This window comes from Hyaena hyaena, unplaced genomic scaffold (genome assembly GCF_003009895.1).
Source record: "Hyaena hyaena isolate Hyena2069 unplaced genomic scaffold, ASM300989v1 scaffold_493, whole genome shotgun sequence".
Classification (NCBI taxonomy): domain Eukaryota; kingdom Metazoa; phylum Chordata; class Mammalia; order Carnivora; family Hyaenidae; genus Hyaena; species Hyaena hyaena.
Genome location: NW_024081125.1, coordinates 73040 through 85361, shown reverse-complemented (window position 1 = coordinate 85361; position 12322 = coordinate 73040). Strand labels below are relative to the sequence as shown.

The following is a 12322-nucleotide window of genomic DNA, read 5'->3' as shown; positions in this document are numbered from 1 at the left end:
TGCTTATCAAAGAAATATCTATTGGCTGGATACAGTACTGTAAGTAACCATATCAAATGATCCACTGTGGCTGTATTTAACTAGCTGAACAGGTTTTGGTAAAATGATACACTGTTTTCTTGGAAAGGCAAGCAGCCTTGGAAAGTATGGCAAACGTCTGTAAGCAAATGGAAATTGGGCTTCCTTTCTAGTCAGTCTGTCCTAATCTAGTCCCTTCTAATCTTTCTCTAAGGCAGCCCAATGAAGATCTAATTTTGATAATATGATTTTAATTTCATTCACAACTACTTCTTAAGCATCATACCCAGTGTCCTGGAGAAAAGTCAAACGTTGTTCCCTAACTTTGAGGGCCCCCTGTGGCTTCTATACATTTAAACATTCAACAAATGTTCAGTTACATTCAAGGCTGTGCCAGGTTCTAGAGCCTGAACAATGAGCAGGACAAGCAGGGCACCGTTTAATACCACAGCTAAAACTGTAATAAGAGCCAAGGATGAGTAACGCAGGTGGCATTAAGAACACCTGGCAGGGGACCTGATCTCTTCTGAGGAGAGGGGAGCCCAGAAAAGTGACACCCGGCCCGTGTGAAGACAAAGAGATAACAAGATGAAAGCTAAAGACAGGTAGGAAAGCAAGAAGAGTAAGAGAGCAAGCGCTCCTGGCACTGGGAAACGGGAAGGATCACGGTGGATTCGGGGACTGAAAGATCAGTGAGATCAGAGCACATAGCGAGAGGAGGGGCCGAGGCTGGGGAAACAGAAAGAGCCCCGATTCTGAAGGGCTTTAGATGCATTCAGCAAGAGAATACTCAAATGGTGGTCTTAAATGCTTTGAAATAGCATGCTGACCGCTAAGATGAAAATGAATCAGAAAGTAGAGAGGTGGGGTGGAAGGGGAGGGAGGCAGTGGGAAAGGATCACACTTAGAAAGCTATTATGAGCAAACCCTCACAGTAGCTGAGACTAGTGTGGAGGGGGTATGGTTGGAGACAGGTGGGTGGATTCAAAAAACAACTTAGGACATAACAAACAGGATGCATAGGTGAGTAGTAAAAGAAGAGATGGCATCAAGGAGAACTCCCAAAACCCTGCCTTGAAAACCAGGTGGATGCCAGTGGTACACATCAGGACAGGGGACGCTGAGGAACCTGAGGCGTTGAGGGGAAATAGTTGGACTGAGCTTTGGACTTGTCAACTTTGAGAGGCCTTTGAGGCATCCGGGTAGAGGTTACAAACAGGAAAATGCACATACAGGTCTGATGCTCTGAAAGGGTATGCTATAAATGAAAGAATGTATATAGCATGGATGCAATTTATACAGATAATATACAAAGACTTGGGTGTAGATGCAATGGCCCACACATGACACAGACCAAAAGTGGCGATGTACCACAGTAAACATAATTTTACCCCAACAAAATAAAGGGGGTTGAAGAACTCAAAGTTTAAAAAAGGATATCCATCACAAATGTTTTGGCAGAATATTTCACTTAAAGTGTTAAATTATTCCTAATACATAATTGGAAATCAATCAATTGTTTTATGTGGGGTAAGGGTGATGGTAGGTCGTGGTGAAGGGGTATATGCAGGTACACAAACAAACATTTTGGGTTAATATCATTCCAAGATTAAATCAAGAAGAATAAAATAAAAGGAAAGGGACTTCCTTTCTCAGTAATGGCAGGTTAGATCATTCTAATCAGCTCTCCTCATGGGGATAATTTACAAAACCGGACAAAATACAAAAATCATCTGCATAAGGGCATATGGAAACTAACAAGGCTACCCATTCCAGAACTAAATAACTGCCCATCCGCATCCTATATTACTCATTACTAGATTAATTACCCATCCAAGATCTAAGAGACCATGGCATTCCAGAAAGGTAAGCATGTAATCTGGGGCCTGTTTTTCCTCTGAGGCCATTTGCTAATTCTAGAAAAGCCTCCTGAGAGGCTGACAGCTTAAGTGACTTTTCTGAGAGTCTTGTAGAGGCCCCAGTAAGACCCTTGGGATAGGATAAGGGTGATCCTGAAGCCAGCTGGCTTTTGCAAGAGGAGCAACCCAGCTTCATATCATCCAGTACCTGAAACCAGATTAACTGAGACTTTACTGCCAGTGCAGTTAAGTGGCTCCCAGAAGAAAACATATTCCTTTCTAGAGGAAGATACCACCCTTGGGCTCAATCTATTTCTACAAATAATTTATCAAATACAAGGTCAAACATATGATCAATAATATGCAGGCACACGAAGAGATAAGAAAATATGACTGAGAGCCAGCAGAAGCAACATAAAACAGAAATGCACCAAAAAGTGCTCCAGATATTGGTGTGATCTGACGCATACAAGGTTCAAGGTGATGTGGTAAATTTTTAAAAAGAGCTAATTGGAAATTCTAGACCAGAAAAGTATGATAATCAAAATCAGATTATGTGGGGAAATAGGTTAAGAAAGCTTAGGGCGGAAAGCTGCCACCACCAGGCGAAAGTGTCCAAGGTTACTTAGCAAGGTTATAATGGGGTCATGAGTAACTTGTTATATCACCTGCAGGAAATTACTTTCCATTTAGCACCAATATACTATTGTGCTTTGATCACAAACTCCACTTGCCCCCCCCAACACCCTCTGCTTCTTACACAAGCGAATGATTACTGCCTGATTGTTTTCTCCACGTTCACCACATGTGTAAGATCTTGTTTTCTTCACACTCACCACATATGTAAGATCCTGAGAGCTCAATAAATACAGAGAGGAAACCCCTGTTTGGAGCTCTTGTCTCCTCCCGGATATTAGCCTCTCTCATATTCAATACTGCATTTGCTCTCTTGCTGGACAAGAGAAAACTCCAGACTCTTGGTCCTGTCAAGATTAGACTCAAATGAACTGGTAGACCATAACAGAATAAATCACTCAGAATGAGTCACAAAGAGAAAAGAAGGGAAAAGACATAGAAGACAAGACATCGAAAGGTCTAATATATGTCAAATTAGAGTCCTAGAAGAAAAACAGAGAGGATTAGGAAGAAGCACATTAGAAAAATGTCTGAAAAGATAATGGTCAGGGTTTTTTAGTGCAAATATTCTGACAAGGATATGGCCTTATTTGCATGTATCTAATGACTAATGATACTAAGCACCTTTTCTTATGCATACTGGCCATCCACAAATCTTCTTTAGCGAAGTACCTGTTCAAATTTTTGCCCATTCCTTAAAAAAAAATGTCCCTTATTCTTGAGTTTGGAGAGCTGTTTATGTATTCTCAACGCATGTCCTTTATCACATATGTGATCCACGAGTATTTCCTCTCATTCTAGGTCTTCTCTTTTCATTCTCTAACAATATCTTCTGAAGAGCTGAAGCTTAAAATTTTCATGAGGCCAAACATCGATTTTTTCTTCTATGGATCATGCCTTGGTGTCAAATGTAAGAAACCTCTGACTAACCCAACATCACAAAGTTTTTCTCATTTTCTTCTAGAAGTTTTATAATTTTAGTTTTTAACAGGTTTACAATCTAGTTTGAGTTAATTTTTGTGTATGGTATAAGATATGGACTTTTTCCCCAATTAACCCAGTACCATTTGTTGAAAAGACTATCCTCTCTACACAGAACTGCCTCCACTCTTGCACTGAAATCAACCAGCAATATATATAAGGGAGTTATTTTTCCTCTGTATATATCCCATTGATTTGTCTTTATATAACTATGACATAGTCCTAATTGTTGCAGCTTTGTATTAGGTCTCAAGATCAGGTAGCAAAATGTCCTCCAACTTTGCTTTTCTTTTTCAAGTTGTTTTGGCTATTTTTGGTCTTTTGTATTTTTGTATGAATCTTAGAATTAGCTGGTCATTTCCTACCAAAAATAAATGAATAAAAACAAACACCTAACATGGCGGAATTTTTATTATTTTACATTAAATATACAGATTGATATGGGAAGAACGGACATCGTAACAGTATGCAGTCTTCTGATCCATGAACATGGTATACCTTATACCTTTCCATTCACTTAGTTCTCATATTATTTCTCTCAGCAATGTTCTACAGTTTCCAGTATACAGACCTTACGTATCATTTATCAGATTGATCCCCAAGTATTACATACATACTTCAATGCTACTGTGATAGTTTAAGAAAAACTTCAATGTCCAATTGTTTACTGCTAGTACAGAAATACAATTGATTTGTATAATGATATATCCTCCAACCTTTCTATATTCACTTAGTAGTTCTACTATTTTTCTTTTGTAGATTCCAGCTTAGATAATAATGTTATCTGACAATCAATCAACTAATAAGACCACAATTACTTCTTTCTCTGCAAGTGAATGCCTTTCATTAATTTTGTTGCCATACTGCATTGGCTAAAACGTCCAGTATAATAAACAAGGTAGTACAAGTTGACACTCTTGGCTTGTTCCTTAACTTAGGGGAATACATTCCGTCTTTCACCTTTAAATATAGTGTTACATATAGGTTTTTTAAAGGAAGCTCTTCTCTATCCCTCATTTGCTAAGTTTTGTTTTTTTGTTCTTCAGAACAACTGTTAAGATTTTGTCAAATATTTTCCTAAATCTACTGAGATAATTGAAAGCTAGTATTTTTTTTTCTTTTAGTTTATTGATAGGATAACTCACATGGATTCACTTTTGAATTCTGAACAAACTCTAAATTCCTGAAATAAACTTTTTTTTATATGTTGCTGAATTTGATTTACTGCTTTTCAGAAGATGTTTGCAGGTAAGCTCATGAGGGATAGGCATCTCCAGTTGTTTGTTTTTGTAATGTCTATTATCTCACTTGGGTATCAGGCTGATGTTGGCCTCATAAGATGACTTGTTCTTACTTCCTCTATTTTTCTGGATGAAGTTGTGTGGAATTGTTATTTCACTTACATTTACTCTAATTTTTACCATTTTTGGTACTCTATTTCTTCATGTAAATCCAATGCCCATCTCTTATCACATCATTTTTGCCTAAAATTTCTCCCTCAGCATTTCTTATAGAATAAGTCCAGTACAAAGAATCCTCTCAATTTCTCTTTGTCTAAAGAAAATAGTATTTTGCTTTTATCCTTGAAAGATATTTTCACTGGGTACAGATTTCTTACATTGTTTTTCTTGTTTTTAGTACTTGTAACATTCCATTGTCCCCTAATCTGCACTATTTCTGACCAGAATTCTGCTTTATTCTCACCTTTGTTCTTCTGTTTGTATATATTTCTTTCATCTCTGGCTGCTCCCAAAATTGTCTATTTTTAATTTTCAGTAGTTTGATCATAATGTGCCTGGTGGTGGTGGTGGTGGTGGTGGTGGTGGTGGTGGTGGTGGTGTGTGTTTATCCAGCTTCAGGTCCTCTGGGCTTTTGGATCTTTGGTTTGTTATTAACTTCAGAAAAGTCTTGACCATTATTTCCTCAAATATTTCTTCTTTTCTCATTCTGAAATTCCAATTGCATATACATTGGATCACTTGACATTGTTTCAAAGCCATTTGATGCTCTCTCCTATCTTTTCACTTGGTTGTATCCTTATGTTTCAGTTTGGATAATTTCTACCTTCAAATTCAATGAGTGATTCTTTCCCCATCTGTGTCCAAACCGCTGATAAATCCATCAAAGGAATGTTTCATCTCTGATTCCATCGTTTTTTAAAAAATAAATATTTTATTTTAAGTAATCTCTACACCCAACCTGGGGCTCAAACTCACAACCTTGAGATCAAGAGTCACGTGCTCCACCAACTAAGCCAGCCAGGTACCCCATCCTTTTTATTTCTAACATTTTCAGTTGATCATTTTATAGCTTCCATCTCTCTGCTGAAATTCCCAGTGTGTCCACGCCAACAGCCTGAGGAAATGCGCAGTGTTATGTTCCCATCCCCAAGCAGCAGCCATTCACCACCACTCTTGCATCAGCAAGGGACAGTCTCTCCAATCTCCTGCCCTGACCCCTAAGGCAAAAAGGCTTGTGAAGACAGCCTGCAAGTGGGTGCAAAGTTGCCTTGGGTCAAGAGCTCCAAGTTATCTAAATTGATATGCTACCCACACTCAGCCTTTCAAAACTGTCACAACTTCAGCTGATTTTTTCCTAACAACCTTATGTGGTGGTCCTTCTTCTATACTCTGTCAAAAGTCAGTGTCCCTGCGTTCCATCTTTTCTCAAAGGGGCTGTCGCTCTTCTGAATTCAGCTTTCTTGGTTGCTTTGTGACCCCTTTCAACAGGCTCAAGAGAATTGGTGACGGAATGACTCTTTGACTAACCTATTGCTGGTGGACAGGAGTGATGCCTTCTTGCACACTTCCACCCTAAGTACAAGTGGAACTGACAGCCTCTGTGTTTGAACCCTGAGTGGTCCTTCCTCTCTTAGAAGCTTACCTAAACATTTAACAGAATGCTTGCTGTACTTATCTAGAGTTTCTAGACGTTCTGATTTGAGAGATTTCTAGGATATTTGGTTCATGACTGCCAAAAGGTTACTTAAACCTTAAAGTTTTAAATCAAAGATGGCAGACCTTTATTACCATATACTATGGAAATACCTCCCTTGTTTTATAATTTTGCAAGGATTGTAAATACAAATATTTACAAATGATCCTTCCTATCACTCAAATGCCTGAAGTCAGAAACAATATCCAAGTAGTAACAGTGGTTGCACTATCACAGACATTAAGGATCTTCTAGTTAAGAATTTCAAAAGTTCTGGTTCATTTTTATGGTAGACAGGGTAAAAATAACAAATGAATGACTGAGAAGCACATGTGACAACACTGGTCTCCAACAAGATTCACTGAAAGGGAATACTTTCAGGTATTAGGAATATTAGCTCATATACCATTTTATATGTGCCCAGAAAAGCTATATACTCAGTAAATGTGTCCACTGAATTTAATTACTGTGAAATAATTAATGATGTTAATCTACTTTGTCCTTAAGCATCAGTAGATAAAAAGACATAACATAAACATTATTTTCAAAATGCATACGGGTCAATGTAGTTTTAGTTTTGTACTACGAACACAGAAGAAAAGAGTCATTTGTATCATGTTCATGTTCCCTAATCCCTTTAGTTAATACTGCCTCTATTTGTTTCTTTCCCTTTTTTTAATTGAACCTAGAAAAAATGTTATATAATTTTATGCTTCCTAGCCCATAAAACCTCCTACTAAGGTCAATTCTAACCCTAATGGGTCGTTTTCCATCAGCTTACATTATACAAATTATTTCATTTTCTTTCTTCACATTAGAGTGTCCATAAATACTTAGCCTGCCAATAGAGTATTAACTGTAGGCTTTTTATGACCTGTATGGTATCTGGAACACTATGTTCTGCTTATTATTTATAAATGTGTTGCTTTCACAAAAGCCTTTTGCTTTTCTTAGGAAGTAACTTTTAACTTGTCTCAGAAAACATCACCTACAGTGAGGAAGCATGTACTTTTACTTTTGAGCTACAAATGAAAGAAAAAAGTAATTTTTATCACCTGTTTATATCCTCTTTGATACCTTTGGTTAAGACTCTCTCTTTTTCTTGGTAAACTGTACAAATAAGTTATATAATTTCATGCTTCCTAGAAAATTCCCAACAAAATATTCATAGTCAAATGAGGTTTTTAAGCCTGGATTTTCTCAACTATGAAATGAGAATAAATATATCATGTAGAGTTGTTATAAGACACTTAAAAGGATGTGTCTGAAATATTAAACACAGTGGCTGGCCCACAGAATGTGTTCCTTCTATTATCATTGGTTACCCACACATCTGTACCACTTAAAATATAACTTTAAAAGTAATTAAAACTAAACTTTTCATTTACATATGTCTATATTTACACAAAAAAGGGTTCTTTAAAAATTTGAAAATGAAATCTTTTTTTTTTTTTTTTAATCTACCTATATTCAGGGGCACCTGTGTGGCTCAGTCGGTTAAGCATCTGACTTCGGCTCAAGTCATGATCTCATGGTTCATGAGCTCGAGTCCCACGTCAAGCTCTGTGCTGACAGCTCAGAGTCTGGAGCCTGCTTGAGATTCTGTGTCTCCCTCTCTCTGCCCCTCCCACCCTTGCTCACTCTCTCTCTCTCTCTCTAAAAAATAAACATTAAAAAGAATTTTTAACCTACCTATATTCAGTAGATATAAAATACTCTAATTGCATTGGCAGAAACTTGTATCTTTCTATTATTTCCATTAATGAAAATAATGTCATGTAAAATAAAACTACTGAATCTTTTCAGAATCAGGCTGGTAGACCACATCTGCTCATCTCAAATGACTCAATTTCATACTGATTGATTATGTCTCTTTTATCCTTTCATTACTATGCATCCCTCTCCCACTCCCCCAACAAAGCTCTCTCCAGGACCATAAATCACCATCACACCACTCCACTGACAGCCTGTTTTTACATCTCATCCAAGAACACCATCAGTGGATCAGGCCAATGAATCACTGGTCTTTCAGGCAGGTGCCTACTGTCTCAGAATATTAAGTTCCATCAATATTCATTTTTAAATCTCTCTTGAGTGCCTATTATTTGCCAAGCACTGTTGTAAGTTCTGGGGTTACCATGATAAATCAGACTGTCAAAGAGTCCACCCTTATAGGAGGAATGAGAAAAGAATGGTAGGTTATGAGTTCAGAAAGCCAGACGGAGTCATTTCATGGCATGGTATGGAGCTTTATTCTACCAGAAGTGATAAGTAACTTTTATTAGTTTCTTGTGGCTGCTGTAATAAATTACAACAAACTGGGTGGCTTAAAACATCAGAAACATATCCTCTCACAGTTCTGAGGGCCAAAGGTCCTATCTCAGTACTATTTAACCAAAATCAAAATGCTGGCAAGGCCATGCTCCTTCTGGAGGCACTAGGGTAGAATCCATTCCTTGCCTCTTCCAGCTTCTAGTAGATGCTGGTATTCTTTGACTTGTGGCCACATCCCTCCAGTCTCCGCCTCCTTCTTTACATGGCCTTCTCCCATCTGTCTGGGTCAAATCTACCTCCCCTTTCCTCTTATAAGGATACATGTGATGACATGAGGACCTACCCAGACAATCCAGGATAATTTCCCCATCTCAAGATCCTTAACTACATCTGCAAAAACTCTTTTTCCCAAATAAGAGAACATTTACAGGTCCCAGAGATTAGGGCCTGATCTCTTTGGGAGGCTATATTCTGCCTACCACACCACTTAAGCAATTTTTTTGCAAGAAGATATGATTGATGCTTTGAAAAGATCTCTCTGAAGAAAAAAAATAACTATGTGAGATGATGGATGTATTAATTAACTTGATTGTGGTAATCATTTCACAATGCACACATATATGAAATTACACTGGTACACTTTATATATAAGTTTGTCAAAAAAATTGTAGATTGTTCCTACTATAAATACATAAATAACCTCAATGTCTGAGTTGGGGGGGGGAAGAGGCAAGTAGAAACAATAGGTCCAGCAAGGAGGCTGATGTGTAACCAGATGAGAGATGATGGAGGCTTGAGAAGTAAAATTATATGTTATATGCCTGTTGTAGTCATGATCAGCTAATGAAGAGGCCGTATAATAGTTACGAGGGAGGACTCAGCAGCCAGACTTCCTGTTCAAACCCAATTATGTCACTTGCTCACTCTATGACCTTTGGCAAGTTAGTCAACTAAGCTGTTTCCTCCTCTATCAAGTGTTAATATCCTCTTACAGAATTGTTATAAGCAATAAAAAAAAAAAACCCTAAAAATGTATGAAGTATCTGACAGAGTACATGCCTGACACATGGTAAGACTTCAACAAATGTCAGCTATGCTTATTTTTATCCGTTCTCGATATTGCACATTTTCTAATATATAATTTTACGCAGTAGATTTTTGGGTCCCCAAATGAGTGGAAAAACAAAAGAATTCAATAACTCAACAGGCAGAGACATTTTTTACAGTTCATAATAAAAGGAGTCACTAGTAATTACTCCATGTATATTACTACCACTTTAAATTTTATAAAGGACTGTAGTATTTTAGAAATTTATCCTGACAATTAAATTCTTTCACTTCTAGATAACCAAAGTTCAGGTCAAATACTGAAATCTAACATCTAAGATCCCAATTTACTGTGGAAAAAACTTAATAAAGACCAGAGACAAAAATTACTGGTTTTCAAAAGATACTCTAGGAATTAAGTTGTATAACATGAATGTAACAATCTAGGAAATTTAAATTGGAGGTCAAAATGTTTTTCTTTCTGGATTCTTATTTAAATTTATCCTTAGGGGTGACTCAGTCAGTTAAGCATCTGACTCTCGGTTTCTCGGTTGGATTCAGCTCAGATCATGATCCCCCCCCCAGCTCTGTGGGTTTGAGCCCCGCATCCAGCTCTGCACTGACAGTGGGGAGCCTGCTCAGGATTCTCTCTCTCCCTCTCTCTGCTCCTCCCCCACTCATGCTATCTCAGTCTCTCTCAAAATAAACTTCAAAAAAAATTTAATATTTTATTTATTTCTGAGAGAGAGAGCGTGAGCAGGGAAGGGTCAGAGAGAGAGGGAGACACAGAATCTGAAACAGGCTCCAGGCTCTGAGCTGACTGTCAGCACAGAGCCCGACGCGGGGCTCAAACCCACAAACCGTGAGATCATGACCTGAGCCGAAGTCGGACGCTTAACCGACTGAGCCACCCAGGAGCCCCCAAAATAAACTTAAAAACAATAATAAATGAATAAGTAAATTTAACTTTGAGGTGAATGATCTAATAGCATTATCAGTTGCTGTACGCTTTAGATAAAATTTACAAAGTGAATTCTAAAAACACTATGAGTCAGCTAAATTCTAATCCTGATTCTATTTCTGCCATTTTTAACCCTCCTTCACCTCTAAGACAGTGAAAAGAGCAACCTATTTTAAAAACCATTTTTCATTTAATGTATTATTGTAAGGATGAAATGTAAATGCAATACAACAACAAACAAGTAAAAAAGATCATTGCTAAAATTTTATAATAAATAAGACCAGAAAAATCATCATCACTTTATCTGATGCTCTTTATGGTAAAGATAAGGTAAAGGGTGAACTCTAAAAGCTGTTTATACTGTTGTTACAAACGGGCTAATAATCTTCAGAATGATTAGTTTCTTACATAGAATATTTATTGTTCTTATCTTTAAATTCTCTAAAAGTAAAGCATTCAGAGAAGACTAATATTAGTAAGATTGCAAATGATGTTTCCCCATATTTAATAAATGACCAACCGAGATAGGCAAAACCAGCAGAACCACACACAAGCCAGAAATCCGGAAGGCGTCTCTCACTTCCCACATCCAATTTCTTGGGAAATTCTGCTCCTTTTACCTCAACAGTTGCGTCTCAAACACAGCCACTACCCTCCTCTGTCCCAGCTGCCTGGCCTAATCCAAGCCACCTTCACCTATCATGAGGACCACGGCTATACCTTCCTCATTCTCCCGTGCCAAGCCACTCTCCACACAATTATCAAAATGATCACTGTGAAACGAAAATGGGAGAAGCCACCGCTCTGCTCAATGGCTTTCCACTGTCCTAAGGAAGAACATCTCTTGTGTGCTCTGTCACTGACCATCTCTCTTAACCTCTTTTCAAGTTACACCCCACCCTCACCCACTACCTTCCAGCCGCATGTGTCTCTCCCAGTTCCAACCAGCTCTTTCATCTTAGGGCTATCTGCCGCCTCTTCTGCCTGGACCACTCATTCCTGCCTCTTCAAATGGCTGCTTGCTCCAATTCCTTTGGCTTTCAGCTCCTCAAAGAGGCTTTCCTTGACCTCCCAAAGCACAGCAGGTAATCCTGTCCCTTTACCTAGTTCTTCATAGTCACTTACTTGTTTCATGTCTGCTTCCCCCACTCTGGACTATAACCTCCTTGAGGGCGAGTTCTCTGTTTCGTTCCCCTCCATTTTCTCGGAGCTTAGAACAGTGCCTGGCACACGGGAAATACTCAGTAGATACTCAGGAGAGAATGACAGTGCCGTTATTACTAAATGCTCACTTTGGGATACAAGACTGCTTTTTTGTTTTTTTAAATAAAATAAAGTAAGGAAATATGGCTATGGCAAAAGAGAAATAAGTGATAATGTGTGTTTTTTGTCCCAGTTTGACCACTGAATGTAACCACTCACAGAAGCAAGGCAGAAGTGAAGAAGGTGTTAATTATGAGGACCAATAAATCTTAACAGTATCTGAGTGCGGTGATTTAAAAATGATTTGCATGTAATATACTGCAGATACAAGTAATGTGAAAGGGCGCTACATCAATGTTTAGCTGCCTGCGTTATATATTAAACCCAAATGTCATTATTATTGCTCTCC

General features: G+C 38.1%; 1 protein-coding gene across 1 annotated transcript in view; it reads right to left on the bottom strand.

Moving 5' to 3' along the window:
* Nucleotides 1–12322, bottom strand: part of PPP4R4 (protein phosphatase 4 regulatory subunit 4) — a 106596-nt gene that overhangs the window by 59119 nt on the left and 35155 nt on the right. The gene's annotated exons all lie outside the window — the stretch shown is intronic.